Here is a 25356-nt window from a genome sequence, read left to right as displayed (position 1 = left end):
GGAATCAGGCCACAATGCCGGACTTCTGCATTCTGAAGAAGATGAGCAGGAGCAGGCAAGAGAAGGAGATGAAAAGGACAGGCCTTTCTCTCCCAACAGGGCCTATTATCTGCACTGCAGTTTCTGGAAGTTCAGAGTTGGGAAACACACAGATGAGCCATGTTACATTCAGAATCTTGTGTAAACTCAAGGTAAAATTGTAAATCATCATTCAATAGAGCCATCTGTGCCTGAAGGTCTAGACATTATGACAACCAGCTCCTTCAGCGAACATTCATCTGATCTTGGCATCAACCATTCTGTAGCCTCATGAGCCACAGAGCACTTTCTCCAGGCCCAGATCCACAAGATCTGGAACTACATAAGTTTCCCCAAGAGACTAAGTTGGAGACAGTGAGGGAGTTCTATTTCACTAGTGAGCTGCTAGGCTGAACCCAGCAATAAGTATGGGGAATAGGCTTGGGATGACTGCCCTAGGTTTATGGAGAGGTTAATTCTGGTTAATTTTTTACTTTTGCTAAGGAAATAAAAAAAAACCTAAAATCAATTCAAAGTGAAGTGTAATAAAATGAATTTATATTAAAGCTGCTGGTGGAGGAGGAGGAACATTCTTTCTATGTGTACAGTGGACTAGGAAAAGGAAAAGAAGTGGGGGACATGCTATCATTGCCTCATTTTTGTTTGCTGAAGGGTGCTTCCGTGGCTGACAGGAATCATGCTAGGATTTGCTGAGGAAATAACCTGAGAAGATCATGTTCACCAGTGGAGCATTTTGTATTTTTATTGGACTCGATATGTAAGATAGCCCTGTCTGGAAGTTTGTGATGATCGGGTAAGCAGGATTGTGCCAACGAGTAGCTGATGCAACAAAACTGCTAAGGAAATCTGAGCTGTGGCAGACTCCCTGATGGAGTCAACAGAGCCTCTTCTGCAGGGTCCAGAGGGGAAGCCATTCAGTATTCATTCCGTATTGTGTGCTCCTGTCTAATTTTTCTAATCCCCGCAGAACTCGCCAACTCCTGCACCTGCGTGCACTGGTGGTTCGGTTAACATGGAAAGCTGCATAATGCAATATTGGGAAAACAGGGGTCTGCTGAACTACATCATAATCTGCAATGACTCAACCCGATAGGACACCTCCTATGCTGCATTGCTACTAGTGACCTTCTCATATGGGTCCCCACAGCTCCGCAGCCTCCCCCCACCAGGAGGCAGGTGTGAGAGGCTTGTTATCCCCAACCGAGAGAGGGAGAAACGAAGGTTGAGAAAGGCAAAGGGCCTTGTCTTACATCTCAGGTGTCCTGACTTTCAAATTAACCATCAGTCTGGAGTTTTCAACACACAGAATGAACAGAACAAAGTGACCTCGAATGAGCTACAGACCAACCGCCATTCAGAGTGATTATCTCTCAGCAAGTGTTGTAGAAGCACCAGAACCAGGAACGGCTCAGAGACAGTCAATGTCGAGAAGGCAGGAGAACAAATCACAGACCAAGCAGATGATTGGTTTCTGGCTTATTTGCTGGGCCTTAAAAGATGAATAACAAAGTCCTGAGTCTCCTCCCCTTCAACAAGATACTCCCTGCATCCGTCAATCAGCAATTGAGACACAGGCAGAGGCTGAGGGTTCCCCAGATGGCCCAGGGATGGCTCAAGTCACCAGTGAGGATCGCTCTCAGAGCAGTCCTTCCTGTCCCATCTCTTTGGAATGGCCTCCCTCCACACGAGCGGCTAAAGAGTCAGCCCCCTCCTTGGCCAGTGGAGGGAGGGAAATTAGGAAAAAGAGAAACCAAAAATGATGAACCACCCCAATGTCCCCCTGACTCTAATGAACAAATGACCTAGGTGGTAAAAAAACAATTCTCCCACTTTAACCTAGTGTATTCCATGCCTTGAATTCAGGCCAGCACCAGGTGGGTCAGGCTGGCTAGGTACCCAAACCTCTCTGGGGCTCTTAACCTACACCACAGGGATGGGCTCTGTCTTCTCACTAAATTAAGCAGATGGGAAACTGGGAAAACTCCAAACGAGTCTCCTCCTCGTGCCTCCCAGACATGACCCAGAATTCTCTCTCAGCCATCCCTCAGGGAGAGACCTAAAGAAGGAGACTCTCTGCAGCAAAGCCACGGGAGTCCTCTAACACATTCGTTCCGAGCCCTGCAGCCTGTCCTACCTGGCCGTTGTCATGGTCTCTCTGTTAGATCACCGCCTCCCAACCTCCTTTGACCAATCAGTCTGAGGTGCTGCAAAAGGCCCTTGTGATGTCACTGCCACACTCACAACCCTGCCCTGCAAGGCTAATGTCCAGCCCCTGGCCAGCCGGCATTGCATGTTTGAGCTTGCTTCCCCCTGTGTCACACCGCCCACGCACGTCAGGGTCAGTTGCTGGAGATCAAGCAGGCAACACATGGCAAGACCTCAGAGGCTCTCAAAGTGCCACACACAGTTTTGCAGAGATTTGGAGACAAAGGCCAGACAGAGACGGTCAGATCAATCTCATCTGACCCCTTTGCACATACACAGGCCTCCTGTATGGCGCTGTAGCAAGTTTTTGGACCAAAGCAGACTCCAGAAAGGCACCTCATGAAGGGATGGACAAAGCACCACTTCCCTTGGTAGTCTGGAGGAAATTGATGGCTGTGCGGGGCAGGGAATTGACCCCAGGGCCATACTTTGTGAGTCTATATCATAACATAACACGCAAGCAGCAGCACTGCACAAAGTTTTGTAGATGCCCACCTTAACTCTGATGGTTTCCTAACGTTTAAAGGCCTGGTCTCCATGGTGTTCTTCGTGCATGTAGAACTAGTTTGGGGAGAGATGCACTAATTTTATTTGTTTATAATGAGAGGGGGCCCCCCATGGTGCAAGCCAAACCTGGAGCTGGGATACCGCTGAGCCCTCTGTCTCCCCAGCCTGGGCCTGCCTCTCACACTGCCGCTCGGGAGAAGATGCAGATCGCTCCCGGCCCCTGCACTCACACAAACCTTTACACAGGCAGGGACACACCCAGCTGCAGGTACTATCGAAGCTTCTCTCCCCAGATCCCACAGCCCAGGTCCCTGGCGCTGCCAGCGTCTTGCACTGGCGAAAAGCCTGACGGTATCAGTTTATACCCCCAAGTCCTGCCCCTTTCATCCAAGTGGAGAGGACCATGCACCAGTCTCTGGTCCGTGAGCAGTGGCGTTCCCCAAGCACATCTAGCAAAACACAAGGTTTTAGGGGGAAATATAACACACCATTTATTAACTACACAAAGATAGGCTTCAAGTGGATTATGAGGCTAACTGAGCATCCACAGCTCAATGCAGATTACTCAAGAACTCCGGGAAGTTCTGACAAGCTGAGCCTGCTGCTCTGCTCCCGCATGCCAGGAGCGAGCAAATCAGTGCCGTGGAATGCTGCTCACCTCCCACACTGCGAAACCACAGAGCAGGGTGGCAGGAACTTCCTTACACTTGGGGGGGGGCCATGGAGTCCAAACTGTGACGCCCCCTAGATACCCCTTTCCTCGAGGAGGCTCTTACCTTCTAAACAGGGATGGCTGTTTTCTAGTAAAATGACTAAAAGGGAAGGAGAAAACTCAAAAGAGGTTCCTACCTGGCGCTCACGTACGTGAACCCGAATACTCTCTCACTGTCCTCAAAGAGAGACCCTCAAGAAGGAGACTTGCTGAAGCAAAGCCACAGGGGTCCCTCTGAGGTTTCCCTGGCCCCATCGCCCCTGTCCTGCCTGGCTGATGTCAGCATCTCTCTGTAGAGGACACCACCTCCCCACAACCTTTGACCAATAATCTGAGGTCCTGCAAAAGGCCTTTGTGATGGCACTGACACACCCCTCCCTTGCTGTGCTACTGTCCTGCCCCTGCCCAGCGCACATTGGAAGTTTGAGCTACTCCCTGTGGATTCCACCCACTCAAGGAGCGTTCGTTCTAGGAAGCTAGCCGGCTAGACAATAAAACGATCAGCAATCGCTGCTCCCAATGCTACACTCAGTGTATGTCTACACTACAAGAGTAGTTGGATTCAACTTAACTCAAATTTGTGGAATCGACCTTACAAAGTCGAATTTGTGTATCCACACTAAGGAACACATAATTCGACCTTTGTGAGTCTCACACTAACGGGGGGCAAGCGTCGACATTGGAAGCGGATGGCAACCGTGTTTTTGTGGGCAGCTATCCCACAGTTCCCAGCAGTCCCCCGCTGCCCAGTGGATATTCTGGGGTAGAGCCCCCAATGCTGCTGGGGGAAAGAGGGGAAAATATGTGTTGAGGGTAGGTCTTGGGTAACTGTCATCATTCAACCGTCACTTACCCGCCGGCGGGCAATCAGTTCGTGGCAAACCTTTGTTCTGGTGAGTGACAGCTGCGGACGCCACAGCACTGCGAGCATAGGAGCCCCTGTTTAAGATGGGATCTCAGCTGAAACCAATATCCCCATTGTTATTGCAGCTTGCTGTGTGCTCCATAATCTCTGGTGAGAGCAATGGGGGAGACCTTTATAATGGCAGGATGGCAGGTTGAGGCAAATCGCCTGGCTGCTGAATTACGCTCAGACCAGACAGCCGTCGACGATTAGAAGCAGCCCAAGCGCGGAAGCGATCTGTGCATCTGGGAGGCTTTGAAAGCTAGGTTCCTCAGCGTGAGCAGCGTGGACCCTGTAGTGACTATTCAGTTTCTTTACAGAGAAGCTGAACCATGCCCCTGTTTCTTTACCCAGTTACTGTTGAACTATCCTCTGCAGTTACATACCCCATTCACGCCCGTTTCCCGCCCCCTTCTCAACACAACGTGTTTAAAAATAAAATACATGTTCTCATTGTTACTTAACAAAAGGTTTCTTTATTAATGACTTTTGCATTAAAATGGGTTGAAACTGGGATTGCAGGACTGTGCTGGGTAGGGTGGTGTAAGTGATGTAAAGACCGCATTCTAAATCTCGAGGAAATGACAGGCTCCTGCTCCTAGAGCGGTCTGCAGTGCCGGACTTGGTTGTTTCAACGGAGCCTGCCATCCTACCTTTTTTGGGACTCTGTGTGCGAGGGACTATGTTGACCTTGTGGCAGGGGAGGACGGTTACAGATTCCCCTGCTGCGTGGATATGTGGGTACAAGGACAAGGAACTAATACATAAGATACTGTAACCACACCATCCCCCGCTACAAAGTGACGTACTCCCCACACACACAGAACATGGGAAAACCACCTCCCATACCGACCTAGGGTGCATACTGACTGCACTCTGTGTGTGATCCTGCCCTCCGTGTCTGTTTACCCCTAGTAAAGGTGACTGTCCTATGCAATTCACAACCCCCTTCCCCACCCCACCCCTTCAAACACAGTCTTCTGTTACAAAAACATGACGGAAACAGTAATTAACAGCAAAGTATTTTCTTAATTAATCAACTAAGACAGTTAGGGGGATGAAAACTGGGATTGGGGCTTCGGTGAGTCAGGAAGGGAAGGAACTTCTCAAAAAATTTATGGAATGAGCTAGCTTTTTGGGTAATTGAGCATCTTCTGCTGGGGTGGAGTGACAGTTTTCACGGCCCCTGGCGCTCCCTCCCTTCTTGTTATTTTGGGTGAGGGGGGGGTTATGGGACTTTGTGGGCGTGGGGTCAGGGCGGTTTTGCAGATCAACACTGCAGGGGTGGCTCTGTCCTCCTGCCTGCCCCCCGGGTACCCCCCTGCAGAACATACCACAAGGCGCCGGAGCTGTGTCCGTTTTGCTCCCTCATTAGCTCCATAGCAGCGTTTGAGTCCGCCTTGCTTGTCTTCCTCAACGCCACCTCTCCTCCCGTTCGCTGTGTGAGCCTCTGGTACTAGAGAAGAGGTTCTCCCCTCCACTGGCTCTGCTGGGCCGCCTCGGCTCGGGAGCAGCCGCATAAGATTTCAGCGAACATCTCGTCCGCTGACTTTTTTCTTTCTGCCGCCTAATCTGCACCAAGCCTCTGGTGAGGGGGATGCTGGGGGCAGGTCTGGAGGACAGTCCGCAGCGTCTGTGATGGGAAAAAGGGATGTGAATTGCCTTGCAAAGATACATATTTTGCGAACAATGAACACAGTCTAGTCTTGTCTCTGTGAACAAGAAACCATCCACAGCACCTATCCTCATGCGCACTCAGGACAAGTTTCGAATTTTCAGGCCTTCCACTCTTCATTGCCTGGGGTCTTGCACTGTGAGATCAGACAAAGAAGGTGGCAGCGACAGCAGAATCCGTTGGAGTAGCCAGGCATGGGTAAGCCGTAGACTTTAGGCTGCTTAAATTTTAAAGGTATAGCAGTTGCCCTCCTGCTGCAAGGCAATCCCGGAAAGCATAAACTCTGCCCCTGTTCCACCCCTTCGCGGCTGTCTCCCCATGGGAAAGGTCCCCTGTATGCTGCCCCTCTGCAGCTTCCACCTACGTGGCTGTAAACCGACGCTTATTGTTGAATGCAAAAGGAAATGTGAAGTCATTCCCAATGATAACATTACACTCTATTCCCCTAATTAGCATGCAGGAGCTCGCTAGAGCTGAGATCTACCTCTAAGAGAGTGGTCACTTGAGAGAGATAGAGAGCGCATGCTGCGTGAAAGCCCAGCACAAACCAGGGGCCTATGCTGCCATGCTCGTCCCAAGGAGGCAATGCTCCACAGTACCTGATGAGTAAGCCCCCGTGGCGCGGAAAAGTGGTTGCATACCCGACGGAGCACCCAATAAGGCAGCTCTCTCCCAGGAACCGTCGATTGTCGTAGGCTTTTCGAATTATTACCTCCAGGCAGAGCTTCGTGGAAAATGTACCCAAGAGGAATTTCTGTTCCTATCCCCATATATATTGACCTTCTTTTCACATAGTTAATATTCCCTGTTCTTGTTCAAAAATAAATGTTTACATGTTTCTAGCACTTACTGACTACATGATCCTTCCCCTGATTCAGCAGTCCGGGTTAACGGCCGGGGAGGGTTGGTAGGGGATTCTCTGTGAAGGGTGATGAAGCAGATCCTGGCTGTCGGGGAAATCAGCATTGTAAGCAACTGTCGGCCTGCCTTCGTCCTACACCACAAAACCCAATCCTCATCTTCCCAGTCCGCGAACATCGCCGAGGAACTGCCCGTGCGACAGTATCCCATCCGTCAGAAATCCCACGGTTCAATGGTGGGGCAGTGGGGTGTTGGTAGCAGACCCACCCGAGAAATGGCATGCAGTTGCCTCGTAGAAGCAGCATGTCTGGAAGCTGGGATCCGGTAAAAGACGTCCGTTGGCCGCTTTGATTTTTTTGGTAAGCCTTGTCTCAGGTCCTTGATTTTCACGCGGCACATATACGCGTTGTATCCCGGCTGTATCCTCTGAGTGCCCATGGCTTTGGAGCGCTTACTCGTAGGTCTTTGCATGTCCAATTTTTGGAGCCGAAGCTCTGAAAAGCACAGACTCAATCGCCCCACGACAGCGCTCCAGATCCAAGACTATCCCGGTCAGTCCATGCTGGGGCCCTCTTTCTATTCTGGGAGATTGCATGGACTCTCCTCTGCTGGAGAGCTCTTGACTGCATCACGTTGCCAGTGCTGCTGAAGCTCGCCACGATGTCCAAACCAGTGAAATGAGATTCAAACTCGGCCAGACAGGAAAAAGTAATCTCAAATTTCCCCGGGGCTTTTTTCCTGTGTGGCTGGTCAGAGCATCCGAGCTCGGACTGCTTGTCACAGAGCGTCAACCAGAGTGGTTGCACTGTTATGGGGATTAGCTCCCCGGAGCTACTAGTGTCGAATTCCATCCACGAACCTAGCCTAATTCGACATGGCCAGTGTCGAATGTAGCGCTACTTATCTCTACTCCCCTCGTCGGGGAGGAGTATAGAAATCGAACTAAAGAGACCTCTAGGTCGAGACTAAATAGCCTTCGTTGTGTGGACGGGTGCAGGGTTAATTCGAATTACCTGCTGGCTAAATTCCGACATAAACTCCCTAGTGTAGACCAGTCCTCAATGCCTGGTCTCACACTAAGGGTGGGGTGTGGTCGAACTAAGGTACGCTACTTCCGCTACGCGAATAGCGTAGCTGAAGTCGGAAGTACCTTAGTTCGGGCTACTCACCTGTCCAGGCCAACGCCGCGGCGATCGAAGTCCGGCGTGGCTCCAAGGTCTAAGACTCTGCCACCGCCATTCGCGGTGGTGGAGTTCCGGAGTCGACCGTGAGCGCGTGGGGAGTTCGAACTATGCGCGTCTTGATTAGACCCGATAGTTCGAACTGCCCGAGAAGAGTTCTGAACCTCTTCCAGCGTATTAGACCACGTGCGGGTAAGTATAGACCATACCCCTAATGTGTACTTCATTATCATTTCCAAATTGCATAGTTTACTGGCTATTTACATTAAATAGGTTGTTCAAACTTACAAACACCTAGGTAGTGGGAGTCCTGAGGAGTTTGATCTGTAACAATCAATCCATGTGTATGAATACACAGCTATAGAAACCATTTAAATCTAGCTATGGCTAAGCTGCTCGCTTGGAATCCAGGTGAGAACAGACAGATAGATCCACTCATCTTGAACAGCCTAAACTTTAGGTTGTTCGGCTAATCTCTGTCTCTAGAGTGGCCCTAAAACCATGAAAAATGGAATAGAAAAAATGGAAGGAAATTACCGGCCCGGGGAGTGGCTGGTTCGCAGCGGCCAGCAAGCCCCGCAGCTAGGAAACGCCGCAAGCCCTGCGGCTTCTCCTCCCTTGGCAGGTTGCCGACGTGGTTCTAGAACATAGAAAAGACTTTACAAAAGAAGGTGATCCATTGTAATTCTGTCCGAAAGTTAACAGTTTGGGCTGGCTATAAACACTACTACAGCAACGGCATTGAAATATTCACTGACCCCACACCAACTGTCCTGAGGCGCTCTCCTGACCTCTACCCGGCTGCTGTTCTCATTCTCCATACTCTATTTTGGTGACAAATCCCTTTTAGTTGTCTATAATCCTGCTAGGAGCAGGCTCCAACCTCAGGAGCTTGGCATTGGCTCCCTTTTTCATCGGGTGGTGCAGTCTAGGTTAGGGTTGAGAGTGGTCGTTGTACACGGTGAAGTGTCGCCCAGAGAGATATTGGTTATAAGTTTCTTAAGGACCCACACCATGACCCCAGGCACTTCCTTCTCGATGGCCGCGTATTTTCTGCTCCGGCGGGGTAGCAACTTCTTCCTCAGAACACGATGGGGTGTCTCTCCCTCTTTTTAATCCTTCCTGCCATTTAACACTGCTCCCAGTAAAGGGCTTGTCAAAGTCTGGGTTTGCCAAGAACTGGGCCACTAACCAGAGCTCCTCAGCGCCCGGAGAGCCTCCTGACACTCCTCGGTCCAGACCACCATGTCTGGCTTCCCCTTCTTGCACAGATCAGTGATGAGGGCAGCTCATGGGCGCAAAACTGGGGCACGGACCTTACGATAGTACCTCCGCCATCACCAATTTAAAGGCTTGGGACATTTCTTTTTGGTTTGGGGTAGAGGGCCAGTCTCCTGATCACCTCCACTAATTGGCTGGTTCTCGCTTTAGGCAGCCGCTCCCCACCCGATGGCCCCAGATAAGATACTTCAGTCCAGCCCCCACCTTCGCACTTTACCCAGCCTCTCTGAGTCGGTTCCAAACACTTGTTTAACCTGGGACACGTGGTCCACCCCCAGGTGTGGCTAAAGACCACATTATGGTCGTCATAATATACGTGCACGGCAAAACTCTCCACCTCCCCCTCAGTAGGCTGACTCCACCAGGCGTGGCGCCTGGAAGGTGTCCGGAAAGGGGAACATACTTATAGGAGAGATGTGACCCGGTCTGCCACCCAGTGGACAAGTCCAAATTTAGTGCGTCCAGGCTGGTTGGAAAAGAGCTGTCGGGTACAGATGCAGCACCCTGCTGATCTCAAAGCGTGCTGCGGCCAAGGTCAGCTTGATACAGAGAGGGGAATTGCTTTCCAGGTGGGAACCAACTTTTGTCCCAGGGAATAGATCCACTAAAGGTCATCTCCCTGCTCCTCCCAATGTCCCACACACAGTCCAACACCACCCCCCCAGGGGTTCCCGCTGTCATAATATGGCGTTCATTCATATTCACATGGTACACCCGCGTGGTGTTAAAGGTCGCCCGGTTCGACCAGCTCCACCACACCTAGTTTACCTCATTTAGGTTGCTTGATCAACCTTGAAGGGCCCTTACAGGCAGCCTGGCGTTGTTGTTTCTTGCTCACGGGGATGAGAACCATCACCTGATCCCTGGTGGCGAAGTAGCGCGGGTCTGCGCGTGGCGCTCGATACCAGACCTTCTGCTGCCTTCCTGGGCTCGGGCCAGTTTCTCCGTGGCCAACGGCCCATGAGCATTGGCAAGTCTTTCGCGGAAAGGTCAGGACATACTCCACCACCGACTCTCACATCGGGAGTAGCCTTCCCCTCCCATTCATCTTCTCATCAGTGTCTAGGGGCCCCCCCTCTTACGCTGCCTGCCATTACAAAAGTATTAAAATGCGAAAACCTGGTACACTTCCTGAGGAAGGTTACCTCCCTGTATGTGAACAGCTGCGTGAATGGTAAGTACTTGTCCCAGTCCTGCGGGAGCTGGTTCATAAATGTTTTTAGCATCATCTTTAGCGTCCCGTTGAACCTTGCCACCAGCCCGTTGGACTCGGGGTGATACGCTGAGGCCCAGTTGTGCCGGACCCCCCGCATTTCTCCCGCAAGCACCGGAGCAGGGCCACCACCAGAATCTACCACCAACCGGGTCGTCTTGCTGAGAGGTCCCACTATGTCCATGGCCACCTTCTGGAAAGGTTCTTCTATGATGGGTAAAGGCCTCAGAGCCGCTTTCCCTTTGTCCCGGGCCTTCCCCACCGTCTGGCAGGGGTCACAGGATTGGCAATATTGTCGGACATGGGTAAAGACCCCCAGGCCAGTAAAAGTTCTGTAGCAGCCTCTGCCGGGTGCGCCGGATTCACTGGTGCCCTGCAAGAGGGATGTCATGGGCAGGTACAGTAGCTTGTGGCGAAACTTCTGATGAACCACCAGCTGCCTCCTTATTCCCCCTGCCTCTACTTCCCCTGGGGGAGCCCATTCTTGGTACAGGAACACCTTCTCCCACAGGAACCTCTCCTTGAAACCTCTCCTCATGGACTGTACCACACTGAGGTCGGCCATTTCCCTTGGTCTCCGCAAGGAGGGATCTTTCTGCAACTTGGCCTGGAACTCGGCTGCTGGGGAAGGGATGGGTCAGAAGCCACAGCCCTCCCTGAGCCTTGCCTTTGGGTAGGGTTTAGCCCCCCCCCCTCGAGCCTTGCCTCCCCACCAGGGTAGGGTTCTGTGCCTCTGGGGTGACATCCTCCCCAAGGTCAGGACGTAGTGTCCCTCGCCGGCTCTGGCTATGTGTCATGACTAAAACGTTCCGGGAGTTGCTGGCCAGTCCTCTAGATCCCCACCCCATCAACACCTCGGTGGGCAAATGGTGGTGCACCCCCACCTCCTTGGGGCCCTCCTTGTCCCCCCAATTCAGATGCACCGTCGCCACGGGCACCTTGAATGGGGTCCCCGCCCACCCCCATCAGGGTCAGGAAGGTGTTGGGCATCACCTGATCTGGGGCCACCACCTCGGGCCAGGCCAGCGTCACCCTCAGCGCCCGTGTCCCAGTATCCATAGACTTTCCTCCCATCCACCTCCAGGGGAACAAGACACTCGCTCTACAGGGACAGCCCCGCGCCCACCCTGTAAACCGAGAACCTTGAGTCCGGGGCATCCAACCCCCCCAGAGGAGCCGGCCTGGGGACCTCCTCTCCTCCTGAGCAGTTGATAAGCTGCGAGCGCCCCCCTTGCCTGGGAAGCCTGCCTCTTGTCCGGCTGGTCCTCTACCAAGTTAACCTGGTGTGGGGGGTCAGTCGGCTCAGTCTGTCCTTGAGCCTGGGGCACTGGGACCGTATGCGGCCCCTCTGGCCACAGTGATAGCAGCTCATGTCCCGTTGGTCTCCTCGAACCGGTCAGTTGTCCCTGACGCTGGGCGTTCCCCTTGGGAGGGAGTTCTCCCTATTCCAAGCAGCAGCTTAGCCATAGCTAGATTTAAATGGTTCTATAGCTGTGTATTCATACACATGGATTGATGTTACAGATCAAACTCAGACTCCACTACCTAGGTGTGTAAGTGAAACCATTAATGTAAAGCCAGTAAACTATGCAATTTGGAAATGTTATGCAGTACAATTAGGGTAGGTCTCTACGTACCGCACGGGTCTCCGCGGAGAGTTCGACTTCTCGGAGTTCAAACTATCGGGTCTAATCAAGACGCGATAGTTCGAACTCCCCACGCGCTCTCCGGTCGACTCCGGAACTCCACACGCGAATGGCGGTGGCAGAGTCGACCTTGGAGCCACGGACTTCGATCCCGCGGCGTGCTGGACAGGTGAGTAGCCCGAACTAAGGTACTTCGACTTCAGCTACGCTATTCGCGTAGCGGAAGGAGCGTACCTTAGTTCGACCCACCCCACCCTTAGTGTAGACCAGGCAATGAGGCCTGGTAGACCCGAGGAGGTTAAGTCGAATTTAGCAGCGGTAATTCGAATTAACCCTGCCCCCGGCCACACAACGAAGCTATAAGTTCGACCTAGAGGTCTCTTTAGTTCGATTTCTATACTCCTCCCCGTCGAGGGGAGTAGCGCTAAATTCGACATGGCCATGTCGAATTAGGCTAGGTGTGGATGGACTTCGACACTAGTAGCTCCGGGAGCTATCCCACAGGGCACCACTCTGTTGACGCTCTGGACAGCAGTCCGAGCTCGGATGCTCTGACCAGCCACACAAGAAAAGCCCCGGGGAAATTTGAATGACTTTTTCCTGTCTGGCCAGTTTGAATCTCATTTCCTGTTTGGACATCGCGGCGAGCTCAGCAGCACTGGCAACGATGCAGAGCTCTCCAGCAGAGGAGTCCATGCAATCGCAGAATAGAAAGAGGGCCCCAGCATGGACTGACCGGGAAGTCTTGGATCTGAGCGCTGTGTGGGGCGATGAGTCTGTGCTTTCAGAGCTTCGCTCCAAAAAAAGGAATGCAAAGACCTACGAGAAGGTCTCCAAAGCCATGGCACTCAGAGGATACAGCCGGGATACAACGCAGTGCCGCGTGAAAATCAAGGACCTGAGACAAGGCTACCAAAAAATCAAAGCGGCCAACGGACGTTCCGGATCCCAGCTCCAGAACATGCTGCCTTCTACGAGGCACTGCATGCCATTCTCGGTGGGTCTGCCACCACTGCCCCACCAGTGACCGTGGATTCTGACGATGGGATACTGTCGACGGGCAGTTCCTCGGCGATGTTCGCGGACTGGGAAGATGAGGAAGGGTTTGTGGAGGACGAGGCAGGCGACAGTGCTTACAATGCTGATTTCCCCGACAGCCAGGATCTCTTCATCACCCTCACAGAGATCCCCTACCAAACCTCCCCGGCCGTGTAACCCGGACTCTGAATCAGGGGAAGGATCAGTCAGTAAGTGCTATAAACATGTAAACATTTATTTTTGAAAGAACAGGAATATTAACTATGTGAAAAGAAGGTCAATATATATGGGGATAGAACAAAAATCCTCTTGGGACATTTCCACGAAGCTCTCCTGGAGGTAATCGAAAAGCCTACGCATGAGGTTCCTGGGAGAGCTGCCTTATTGGGTGCTCCGTGGTAGCACACTTTTCCGCGCCAGGCTCTCATCAGGTACTCTGGGAGCATTGCCTCCACGAGCATGGCAGCATAGGCCCCTGGTTTGTGCTGGCTTTCACGCAGCATGCGCTCTCTATCTCTCTCAGTGACCCTCCTTAGGGTGATCTCGCTCAGCGACTCCTGCATTTAATTAGGGGAATGAGTGTAATGTTAGTATTGGGAATGCTTCACATTTCCTTTGCATAACAATAAGCGTCGGTTTACAGCCACGTGGTGGAAGCTGCAGAGGGGCAGCCATACAGGGATCTTTCCCAGGGACAGCCGCGAAGGGGTGGAACAGGGGCAGAGTTTATGCTTTCCGGATTGCCTGCAGCAGGAGGGCACTGCTATACATTAAGTTTTAAGCAGCCTAAAGTCTACGGCTTACCATGGCCTGGCTACTCACGGATTCTGCTGTCCTGCCCCTCTTGTCTGATCTCCAGTGCAAGACCCCAGGCAATGAAAGTGAAGGCTGAAAATTCGAACTTGTCCTGAGTGCGCATGAGATAGGTGCTGTGCATGGTCTTGTTCACAGAGACAGACTAGACTGTGTTCATTTGTTCGCAAAAATGTATCTTTGCAAGGAATTCACTCCCTTTTTCCCATCACAGAGCTGCGACTGTCTCCAGACCTGCCCCAGCATCCCCCTCACAGAGGCTGGTGCAGATTAGGCGGCGAAAGAAAAAGTCACGGGACGAGATGTTCGCTGAACTTATGGGCTGCTCCCGAGCCGAGGCGGCCCAGCAGAGCCAGTGGAGGGAGAACCTCTCTCAGTACCAGAGCTCACACAAGCGAACGGGAGGAGAGGTGGCGTGAGGAAGACAAGCAGGCGACTCAAACGCTGCGTTGGACTAATGAGGGAGCAAACGGACACGCTCCGGCGCCTTGTGGATGTTCGCAGGACCGCAGGCAGGAGGACAGAGCCCCCCTGCAGTGTATCTGCAACCGCCCTCCCACGCCACAAAGTCCCATACCCCCCTCACCCAAAATAACAAGAAGGAGGGGCGCCAGGGGCCTTGAAAACTGTCACTCCACCCCAGCAGAGTGCTCAATTACCCAAAAGCTCTCATTCCCTAAATTTTGAGAAGTCCTTCCCTTCCTGACTCACCGAAGCCCCAATCCCAGTTTCATCCCCTAACTGTCTAGTTGATTATTAAAAATACTTTGCTGTTAATTACTGTTTCCGTCATATTTTTGTACAGAAGACTGTGTTTGAAGGGGTGGGTGGGGAAGGGGGTTGGTAATTGCATAGGACAGTCACCTTTACTAGGGTACAGACCCGGGTGCAGGATCACACACAGAGTGCAGTCAGTATGCACCCTGGTCGGTATGGGAGGTGGTTTCCATGTTCTGTGTGGGTGGTGGGGAGTACGTGACTTTGTAGCGGGGGGAGGGCGGTTACAGATCTTATGTAGTGGTCCTTGTCCTGGACCACAGAGCCACGTAGCAGGGGAATCTGTAACCGTCCTCCCCTGCCACAAGGTCACATAGCCCCCGCACACAGAGTCCCAAAAAGGAGGGATGGCAGGCTCAGTTGAAACAACCAGTCCGGCACTGCAGACCGCTCTAGGAGCAGGAGCCTGTCATTCCTCGAGTTTAGAAGCGGTCTTTACATCACTACACACCCTACCCAGCACAGTCTGCATCCCAGTTTCAACCCTTTAATGCAAAGTCATTAATAAAGAAACCTTTGTTAAGTAACAATGGAACATGTATTTTATTTTTACACGTGTGTTGGAAGGGGGGGAAACGGGGTGAATGGGGTATGTAAACTGCAGAGGATAGTCAACAGTAACTGGGTAAAGAAACAGGGGCAGGTTCAGCTTCTCTGTAAAGAAACTGAATAGTCCACAGGTCACGCTGCTCGCTGAGGAACCTAGCTTTCAAAGCCTCCCAGATGCACAGCGCTTCCCGCTGGGCTCTTCTAATCGCACGGCTGTCTGGCTGAGCGTAATCAGCAGCCAGGCGATTTGCCTCAACCTCCCATCCTGCCATAAAGGTCTCCCCCTTGCTCTCCACAGAGATTATGGAGCACACAGCAAGCTGCAATAACAATGGGGATATTGGTTTCGCTTGAGATCCATCTAAACAGGCTCCATGCTCGCAGTGCTGTGGCGTCCGCGCTGTCACTCACCAGAAAAGTGCACGAACTGATTGCCCGCCGGCGGGAGTGACGGTTGAATGATGACAGTTACCCAAGACCACCCTCAACACATATTTTCCCCCAGCAGGCATTGGGGGCTCCTACCCAGAATTCCAATGGGCAGCGGGGACTGCGGGAACTGTGGGATAGCTGCCCACAGTGCACCGCTTCCAATGTCGACGCTTGCCCCGTTAGTGTGGACTCACAAAGTCGAATTAGTGTCCTTAGTGTGGATACACAAATTCGACTTTGTAAGTTCGATTCCACAAATTTGAGTTAAGTTAAATCGAACTACTCTTGTAGTGTACATACCCTGAGTGTTAGCATTGGGAGCAGCGTCTGATGTTTTATTGTCTAGCCGGCTTGCTTCCTAGAACGAACGCTCCTTGAGTGGGTGATCCACAGGGAGTAGCTCAAACTTCCAAAGTGCCTGGCCAGGGGCAGGACATTAGCACAGCAAGGGAGGGGTGTGTCAGTGCCATCACAAAGGCCTTTTGCAGGACCTCAGATTATTGGTCAAAGGTTGTGGGGAGGTGGTGACCTCACAGAGAGATGCTGAATCAGCCAGGCAGGACAGGGGCGACGGGGCCAGGGAAACCTCAGAGACCCCTGTGGCTTTGCTTCAGCAAGTCTCCTTCTTGAGGTCTCTCTTTGAGGACAGTGAGAGAGTATTCGGGTTCACGTACGTGAGCGCCAGGAGGAACCTCTTTTGAGTTTTCTCCTTCCCTTTTAGTGATTTTACTAGAAAACAGCCATCCCTGTTTAGAAAGTAAGAGCCTCCTCGAGGAAAGGGGTATCATGGGGGCGTCACAGTTTGGACTCCATGGCCCCCCCAATGTAAGGACGTTCCTGCCACCCTGCTCTGTGTTCGCAGTGTGGGAGGGAGCAGCATTCCACGGCACTGATTTGCTCCTGGCTGCCGGAGCAGAGCAGCAGGCTCAGCTGTCAGAACTTCCCGGAGTTCTTGAGTAATCTGCATTGAGCAGTATGCTCATTGCTCATAATCACTTGCAGCCTATCTTTGTGTAGTTAATAAATGTGTGTTATATTTCCCCCTAAAACCTTGTGTTTTGCTAGATGTGCTTGGGGAACCTGCTCAGGACAGAGACTGGTGCATGGTCCTCTCCACTTGGAGAAAGGGGCAGACTGGGGGTATAAACTGATACCGTCAGGCTTTTCGCCAGGGCAAGATGCTGCAGCGCCAGGGACCTAGGCTGGGGATCTGGGGAGAAGCTTCATAGTTACCTGCAGCTGGGTGTGTCCCTGCCTGTGTAAAGGTTTGTGTGAGTGCAGGGCCGGGAGCGATCTGCATCTTCTCCCAGCAGCAGTGAGAGGCAGCCCAGGCTGGGGAGACAGAGGGCTCAGCGGTATCCCAGCTCCAGGTTGCACCCTGGGGGCCCCCCTCATTATAACAAATAAATTAGTGCATCTCTCCCCAAACTAGTTTCTACAAGCACGAAGAACACCATGGAGACCAGGCCTTTAAACGTTAGGAACCATCAGAGTTAAGGTGGCATATACAAACTTTGTGCAGTGCGTGCTGCTGTGCGTGTATGTTTATGATATAGACTCACAAGTATGGCCCTGGGGTCAATTCCCTGCCCCGCACAGCATCAATTTCCTCCAGACTACCAAGGGAAGTGGTGCTTTCTCCATCCCTTCATGAGGTGCCTTTCTGGAGTCTGCTTTGGTCCAAAACTTGCTACTGCGCCATACAGGAGGCCTGTGATGTGCAAAGGGGTCAGATGAGATGATCTGACCGTCTCGTCTGGCCTTAGTCTCCAAATCTCTGCAAAACTGAGTGTGGCACTTTGAGAGCCTCTGAGGGTTGCCATGTGTTGCCTGCTTGATCTCCAGCACTGACCCTGAGTGCGTGGGGGTTGACACAGGGGGAGCAGCTCAAACATGCAAAGGGGCTGGCCAGGGGCTGGACATTAGCCTTGCAGGGCAGGGGTGAGTGTGGCAGTGACATCACAAGGGCCTTTTGCAGCACCTCAGCTGATTGGTCAAAGGAGGTTGGGAGGCGGTGATCTCACAGAGAGTCCATGACAACGGCCAGGTAGTACAGGCTGCAGGGCTGGTACGATGTCAGACCCCCACAAACCAAACTTGTTTAATGTTCATGTGATTTTCTAACAGAAAACTGTGTCAATGAAAATTCCCCCCCCCACCCCCCACAATTGCTGAGCTCTGTCCCTCCTTCTGGGGGGCTCTGTTGTCTGCTGATGTCAGTGAGAGTGAGAGCTCTTGGCTTTTCTCTCTAGCTCTGCCATTGCTTTGCCATGTGACTTGGGGTAGGTCATTTCCTCTCTCTGTACCTCAGCATCCCAATCTGTGCAATGGGAAGAGAGACCAGTCTGTAATGCCTGGCAGGAGTGAGACTGGGAGAGAGAACGGGCATTAAAGCACTTTGGGGAGGAGAAAGGGTTGTTTCATGCTGTTGAGCACCAAGGCATTCTGACATTTGCGCGAAAATGTCTCGTCTAGAGAAACAAGAAATGATCGGGGACAAAGCCTGCAGGAGGATGTGAACCAGAGAGGCCAGGGTATGTGTTTGGGGTCTCACCAGTGCTTCTCACTGTGAGTGCTTCCCCATCGTCATTAGCTTGGCCTGGGAACAGGAGAAATAAACCAGACGGTGAGTGAGTGAGAGGGATTCAGTGACAGTGCCACGGGGCAGTGGGGAGGAGGTAACAAGCCTCTCTGCTGCCCAACATGTACCAGAAGGGAAGGGATTTCCCCCACAGTCCTCATCTGCCCTGGCTCTGAGCAGGATTAGCTGCCTAAAACCCAGAACTTCCAGAAGCCGTCCAGACCATAGTTGAGATCTGTGGAGCTCTTGGCTATAATGAAATTGTAATTAACTATCCAGGTGTAAAGACCTGGGGACTAGAACCTGGGTTGGCCAATATTCCCCTAGTGCCAGCTGAGCACCAGGGAAGCAGGGAATACGGGGCTCTGACCGGGGTGGCGGGACCGCGAGGTTTGCGGGACTCTGGCTGGGAGAGCGGGGGCCGCGGTGATGCGGACCTCTGACCGGGGGAGCGCAACCGCGGGGTTGCGGGGTTCCGGGCCGGGTAGCGGGGCCACCAGAATGGCCGCGTAGGCCGGGGGCAGTGGGACCGTGGGTATCCGGGGTTCCCGCCAGGAGAGCGGGTGCTGCGGGGTTGCGGGGTTCCGGCCGCGGGAGCGTGACCAAGGGGTTGTGCAGCTCCAGCCAGGGGGAATCAGCCCCTGCACCCCTCTTCCTGGGACTCCCAGTGACTCTCAGCCAGCCAGTAAAACAAAAGGTTTATTGGACAACAGGAACTCAGTCTACAGCAGAGCTTGTAGGCACAACCAGGACCCCTCAATCAAGTCTTTCTGGGGGTTCAGGAAGCTTAGTTCCCAGCTTGGAATTCCCTGAATTCCTCCCCCCAGCCCAAAACCGAAATTTGAACTAACTCCTTCCAGCAGGCTCTCTTCTTTTGTCCAGATTCCCGGGGCAAAGGTGTCGAACCCCCACCTCCTCCCTGCCTGGCTCAGGTTACAGGCTCAGGTCCTGTCCTTCACCTAAAGTCATCCCCGGCTTTCCCATCCCCCACACAGACAGTCCCTACTGTATCACAGCTCTCCCCCCTTCGAGACTGAACTGCCCAGTGACCTGGGGAAGTTTGCCCCCGCTCCCTCTCCGGGCCAACGCGTCCGCTATCAGGTTGGCAGGCACTTCCCGTCACATGGACTACGGCCATGTCATAATCCTGCAGGAGCAGGCTCCACCTCAGGAGCTTGGCATTGGCTCCTTTCAATCTGGTGCAGCCAGGTTAGGGAGATGTGGTCAGTGTACACGGTGAAGTGTCGCCCAAAGAGATATGGCTCTAGTTTCTTAAAGGGCCCACACCATGGCCAGGCATTCCTTCTCGATGGCCGCGTAGTGCTGCTCCCGGGGTAGCAACTTCTTCCTCAGGTACACGATGGGGTGTCTCTCCCTCTTTTTATCCTCCTGCATTAACACCGCCCCCTGTAAAGGGCTTGTCAAAGTCTGGGTTTGCCAGAACTGGGCCACTAACCAGAGCCTCCTTCAGCGCCCATGAGAACCTCCTGGCACTCCTCTGTCCAGACCACCATGTCTGGCTTCCCCTTCTTGCACAGATCAGTGCTGGGGCCGGCTATGGCGCTAAAGTGGGGCACGAACCTTCAATAGTACCCCGCCATCCCAATAAAGGCTTGGACTTTCTTTTTGGTTTGGGGAGCGGGCCAGTCTCTGATCACCTCCACTTTGGCTGGTTCTCGCTTTAGGCAGCCGCTCCCCACCCAATGGCCCAATAAGATACTTCAGCCAGCCCCACCTTGCACTTTACCCAGCCTCTCGGAGTTGGTCCAGCACTTGTTTAACCTGGGACACGTGGGTCACCCCAGGTGTGGCTAAAGACACATATGTCGTCAATATACGCCACGGCAAACTCTCAATCCCCCTCAGTAGCTGACCCACCAGGCGCTGGAAGGTGGCCGGCGCACCCTTGAGGCCGAAAGGCAGGGTCAGCATGTCATACAGCCCCAGGGGGTGATAAAGGCCCGATTTTAGCCTGCAGCTGCATCCAGCGGGCACTTGCCAGTAGCCCTTGGTAAGATCCATGGTGGTGAGGTATCGAGCGCCTCCCAGTTGTCTAGGAGCTCGTCAGGCCTGGGCATCGGATACAGTGATGGCATCTGAGCTTTCCATAGTCCACACAGAACCGGATCGACCCATCCCTTTTGGGGACCAGCACCGTTGGTGAGGCCCAAAGGCTGGAAGACGGCTGGATCTCCCCCAAAGCCAGCATGTCCCTGACCTCTCTTTCCAGGTCTTGAGCAGTTTTTCGTGGTGACTCGGAAAAGGGGAGCATCTTATAGGAGGATGTGACCCGGTCTCCACCCGGTGGACAGTCAAATTAGTGTGTCCAGGCTGGTTGGAAAACAGCTGTCCGTACAGATGCAGCACCCCGCTGATCTCAGCGTGCTGGGCCAAGGTCAGCTAGATTAGAGAGGGGAATTGCTTCCAGGGGGAACCAGCTTTGTGTCCCAGGGAATAGATCCACTAAAGGGTCATCTCCCTGCTCCTCCCAATGTCCACACACAGCCAACACCACAGTTCCCCTGTCATAATATGGCTTCATCATATTCACATGGTACACCCGGCCGGTGGTGCGCCCCGGTTCGACAGCTCCACCACATAGTTTACCTCATTTAATTGCTTGACAACCTTGAAGGGCCCTTCCCAGGCAGCCTGGCGTTTGTTCTTGCTCACGGGGATGAGAACCATCACCTGATCCCTGGTGGCGAAGGCGCGGGCCTGCGCCGTGCGCTCATACCAGACCTTCTGCTGCCTCTGGGCTCGGGCCAGATTCTCCCTGGCCAGGCCCATGAGCTCGGCAAGTCTTTCCCGGAAGGTCAGGACATACTCCACCGCCTTCCCCTCCCATTCGTCTCTCATCAGGTCTAGGGGCCCACTTACCCGCCTGCCATACAACAGTTCAAAATGCAAAAACCCGGTACATTCCTGTATGCGAACAGCAGGTGAGGTAAGTACTTGTCCCAGTCCTGCGGGTGCTGGTTCATAAATGTTTTTAGCATCATCTTTAGCGTCCCGTTGAACCTTGCCACCAGCCCGTTGGACTCAGGGTGATACGCTGAGGCCCAGTTGTTGCCGGACCCCCCGCATTTCTCCCACAAGCACCGGAGCAGGGCCGACATGAAGTTGGACCCCTGGTCCGTTAAGATTTCCTTGGGGAACCCCACTCTGCTGAAAATGGTCAGCAGCGCATCTGCCACAGTGTCTGCTTTGATAGAGGACAAGGCCACCGCCTCGGCGAAATCTACCACCACCAGAATGATATTTCTTCCTCGACCAGGTCGTCTTGCTGAGAGGTCCCCACTATGTCCATGGCCACCTTCTGGAAAAGGTTCTTCTATGATGGGTAAAGGCCCTTTGTCCCGGGCCTTCCCCACCCTCTGGCAGGGGGTCACAGGATTGGCAATACTGTCGGACATGGGTAAAGACCCCAGGCCCAGTAAAAGTTCTGTAGCAACCTCTGCCGGGGTGCGCCGAATTCCCTGGTGCCCTCGAGAGGGATGTCATGGGCCAGGTACAGTAGCTTGTGGCAAAACTTCTGAGGAACCACCAGCTGCCTCCTGATCCCCCATGCCTCTACTTCCCCTGGAGGAGCCCATTCTCGGTAACAGGAAACACCTTCTCCCACAGGAACCTCTCCTTGAAACATCTCCTCATGGACTGTACCACACTGAGGTAAGCCAGGTCCCTTGGTATCCGCAAGGAGGGAATCTTTCTGCAACTTGGCCTGGAACTCGTCGGCTGGGGAAGGGTTGGGTCAGAAGCCACAGCCTCCCCTGAGCCTTGCCTTTGGGTGTTCCCGCCCCACCAGGGTAGGGTTCTGTGCCTCTGGGGTGACATCCTCCCCAAGGTCAGGACGTAGTGTCCCTCACCAGCTCTGGGTCACGACTAAGGCGTTCCGGGGGTTGCTGGCCAGTCCTCTAGATCCCCACCCCATCAACACCTCGGTGGGCAAATGGTGGTGCACCCCCACCTCCTTGGGGCCCTCCTTGTCCCCCCATTTCAGATGCACCATCGCCACGGGCACCTTGAATGGGGTCCCGCCCACCCCCATCAGGGTCAGGAAGGTGTTGGGCATCACCTGATCTGGGGCCACCACCTCGGGCCGGGCCAGCGTCACCTCAGCGCCCGTGTCCCAGTATCCATAGACTTTCCTCCCATCCACCTCCAGGGGAACAAGACACTCGCTCCTCAGGGACAGCCCACCCTGTAAACCGAGAACCTTGAGTCCGGGGCATCCAACCCCCCCAGAGGAGCCGACCTGGGGACCGCCTCTCTCCTGAGCAGTTGATAAGCTGCCAGCCCCTGGGAAGCCTGCCTCTTGTCCGTCTGGGCCTCTACCAAGTTAACCCGGTGTGGGGGTCAGTCGGCTCTGTCTGTCCTTGAGCCTGGTGCACTGGGATCGTATGCGGCCTCTCTGGCCACAGTGATAGCAGCTCATGTCCCTTTGTCAACTTACCCATTTCATGTTTCATATTCAGAGTCACTCTGAACTGAACTAGGTGGGATTGTCTGTGGTGGAGGGAAATATGTCTCGGTGTGCCTCCAATTTGCTTTTTCCTTTGATAGGGATTTTAAGGGGTCCCGCTTGCCCCAAGCTGAGTTAGCTGCCAGACCCCCACCCATAGGGTCAGAAGCAAACTGCATCCTAACCCCTGCCTTTCAGGCCCAGGCCTGTTAGCAAAACCCAATTGCTATATAGGACAAAGGTTAACTTCTGCAATTCTTGTTTGTCTATATAACGGGCACCAGAAAGTAAAGCAAAAAGAGAAACCAAGCGGCCCTAAGGTGCCCAGCTGTAATACGCAGAGTCTAGCTAGAGCTTTTGCAGAAGTAAACCGCAAGCAGGGGTCTTACAGGCAGGCAGACTACCAACGAAAACCACATTTGGGACAATAGCAGGAAAAGCCCTAGATGGTGACAGGCTCGCTAAAAGTAAGAAAGTATGCCAAATAAGGAGTTGGTAACGTGTAATGTGTGTGATGTGTAATTATGCTTTGTGGTTTTGGCCTTTATAAGCTTGGTGAAAGTCTGTTAAAGGCAAGGCAGCTACCCCCCCCCTTCTTTGCGTGGGGCTACGTTGACCTTCCCTTTATGCATAATTGTACCCCAATAAAGGTGCCTCAGGCTGTGTCTGACCCAAAATCAAAGGTGTGGTCAATTTTTCCACGACACCTTTTATTCCAGGAATTTCTCTCTAACCACACAAGAGCTGGTTATTATTTCCTTGGACTGACATACTCAAAGCCTGAGGGCAGATGAAAGTGGATCAGCAATGAAGAACTGAACAGTGATGTGTAGCTTCATTCTTTTCTAACTCTGTAAATATTTCTGTTGGACATCTGGGACTTACTAGCCCCAAGACCAGTAATAGGAACAGAAAATTGTCAGGGATTTCTCTGAATGGGTAACAGTATTCACTAGTGGAATCAGTGCTGGTGTCATATGAGGGACTAGGACTCCCACTAAGAGGAAAGGAACTTGGGAGGGAAATGAGAAGAGGGTAATTTCTATTCATACAGATGTGGGAAGAAAGGTGTTTGTGTGAAGGGGATATTAGTGGGGATATAACTAACTTGGATGTGTTGGCTGGAACAGCCCAGAGGAGGTGCCAGGAGAATATAGCCAACAGAAGTGGAAGGGAAGAAGACTATTTGACCCTAATAACTTTCAGATGTGTTTGTGGGAAGGGAGGTTGAGGAGTGTGGGTTGGGAGAGTCTCACTGGGAAGCAGCCTCTAGTTTCACTCCACAGAAAAGTGATCAGTAGCAGAGTCACTGTCCCCTCTGAGCATCTGTCCCCTTTTTCTAGGCTCACGGGTATATAGTTGGGACATAGCTGGAGCTAAAGCCATATTTTCAATTCGCTTTCTCACTGCACAGATTTGATATACAAAAGAATCTCCATGACTATGCCTGCGCTGTTATTGGCTTTAATAAGGTGGTGACTGCAGTTTGTTCTGAATCCTCACCACATCCACTATATCTGTAAGAAGACAATGGGATAACTATAGATCCTCAAGATGAGAAAATTGCAGGCACAAGAACATGCCTGGGTTATCCAGATGCCAACAAGGATATTTCTCTCTATAAACATCCTCAGCACACGTACCCTCATATGCATACAAACACATACTCTTACGCAGGCACTCACAAACCTGTTTTCATCTGATCATAAACAGCAATGGCATGATCATCATGTCTGGTTGGACTGCACACAGGACAAATTCCAGACCTCTTTTCATGTCACCACAGAGACCAACAGACAAACTTTCAGTGGGCAAGTGGTCTCTGAACAGATGTTGAAAAAAAATGCAAAAAATTAGTAAAACTAAAATCTTCTTGTTAAAAAAAATATAATAAACAATAACAGTGATTAACCTTTCAGCTGTCCCTAAGCCGATCAGATAAGGGTAAGGAATGGTGTGCCTAGCCTCTGTTTGTCAGAGGGTGGAGATGGATGGCAGGAGAGAGATCACTTGATCATTTCCTGTTAGGTTCACTCCCTCTGGGGCACCTGGCATTGGCCACTGTCGGTAGACAGGATACTGGCCTAGACGGGCCGTTCTTATGTTCTTAGATATGGGCAGTCGGATATGGATATTCACTAACACTGGCAGTCATCACTGGCATGGACATTGAAGGCAAGTGCTGTAGGAGTCCCAGTTCATGGAAGACAATGGAAGTACCATGATTTACACCAGTTGATCACCTGATACAGAGTTTTGAGCAGATGTTCTGAGCGCTCGCACTTCACTGCTTCTCAGATGTCTGGGACTTGCTTGGTTCATGGGACCCTAGATTAAATAGTCTCTTACTGAAAGCTTTTCAAATAGAGTCATCCTGCATCTAATGTGTTATGGGGCAATCCTGATTTACCATAAGTTTGTCCTTCATCTGCAGGATGACAAAAGAGTCCCACATTAATTTCAGAATTCACAACAAT

General features: G+C 52.4%; 1 long non-coding RNA gene across 1 annotated transcript in view; it reads left to right on the top strand.

Annotated features, from left to right (window-relative positions):
* The window catches only part of LOC123355215, a 509018-nt gene extending 484637 nt beyond the window's left edge, over positions 1-24381 (top strand). The window contains exons 2-3 of the long non-coding RNA XR_006575015.1: positions 23599-23732; positions 24294-24381. This is a non-coding gene — a long non-coding RNA (uncharacterized LOC123355215). The remainder of the gene's footprint in view (positions 1-23598; positions 23733-24293) is intronic.
* Positions 24382-25356: the final 975 nt, after the last annotated feature.

This window comes from Mauremys mutica, chromosome 23 (assembly GCF_020497125.1).
Source record: "Mauremys mutica isolate MM-2020 ecotype Southern chromosome 23, ASM2049712v1, whole genome shotgun sequence".
NCBI classification, from domain to species: domain Eukaryota; kingdom Metazoa; phylum Chordata; order Testudines; family Geoemydidae; genus Mauremys; species Mauremys mutica.
This window is presented reverse-complemented; position numbering and strand designations above follow the sequence as displayed.